General features: G+C 40.4%; 1 protein-coding gene across 6 annotated transcripts in view; it reads right to left on the reverse strand.

Annotated features, from left to right (window-relative positions):
- tbl1xr1b (tbl1x receptor 1b) overlaps positions 1 to 871 on the reverse strand; it is an 18,587-nt gene that overhangs the window by 7,350 nt on the left and 10,366 nt on the right. The window lies entirely within an intron of this gene.

Below are 871 nucleotides of genomic sequence, written 5' to 3' on the forward strand. Positions count from 1 at the left end.
GTGTGTGTTTGTTCTTTTTCTGTAATCTGTGGTGGTGGTTGTGGTGTCGGGTTTGTTGGTTCCGGGCAAAGGTTCGGGACTCAACTTGCCAAGGATCTGGAAAACCCTGAGTGAGAACAGCAAAAAACAGCGATTCCACCCAGCCTGTTCTGAAGCCAGCTTGCAAAAAATACGGAAGGGCAGGACGCTTAAAACCCAGCAAACAAAAAAGATCACCCTCACTTAGACTGGGAAAATGTTGAAAAAAAGTTGTGGTGTTGTGTAGTTTGAACAGTGAGTTGGTTGGTTGGTTTCTGTTTCCTTGAGTTGCACATTTTAAGTAATCTAATAAAGTTGTTTTGGTGGTGTGTGCGTGTGCGCGGCGCCTTAAAATGACCGCTTAACCTTTCTGTTTTAAAGGCAATTCCCTTTTCAACGAGATAGATTTGGGAGGCGAGTCACTTTCTTGCACGAGGAAAAGGCCCTTTAAATGTTTTTGCTCAAGCTGGCAACTCATTTTTTGTCTTGAGTAAGTACAAGTACAGTTGGCAGCAAGAGCTAAATCAGCTCATTATTTTAAATGTTGTCATTTTTGACGATTGTTCTTAAAGTTTTGAAAGCCCCTCATTTTTTACAAAACAACCGGGATATACACACACAGAGACACATGCACACTAACATTAGACACGTAACACAGCTTTGGTTCTTAGAATCAGTACTGAAAATGGTATAAAACTGACCATCGTTGCTCTTGAGTAGGGTTGGGGTTTGAAAGCATTTTATCGAACTGAACCCAGTATCAAATCCGAAATCTTTTTAAATCCCTATCAAACCTTTTCACATCATCTGTTGAGGAAAAAGGAGAAAGAAATTTTACAAGCACAAAACTCAT

Source organism: Morone saxatilis, unplaced genomic scaffold (genome assembly GCF_004916995.1).
Source record: "Morone saxatilis isolate NCDOM2014 unplaced genomic scaffold, NCSU_SB_2.0 Contig23, whole genome shotgun sequence".
Classification (NCBI taxonomy): Eukaryota; Metazoa; Chordata; class Actinopteri; family Moronidae; genus Morone; species Morone saxatilis.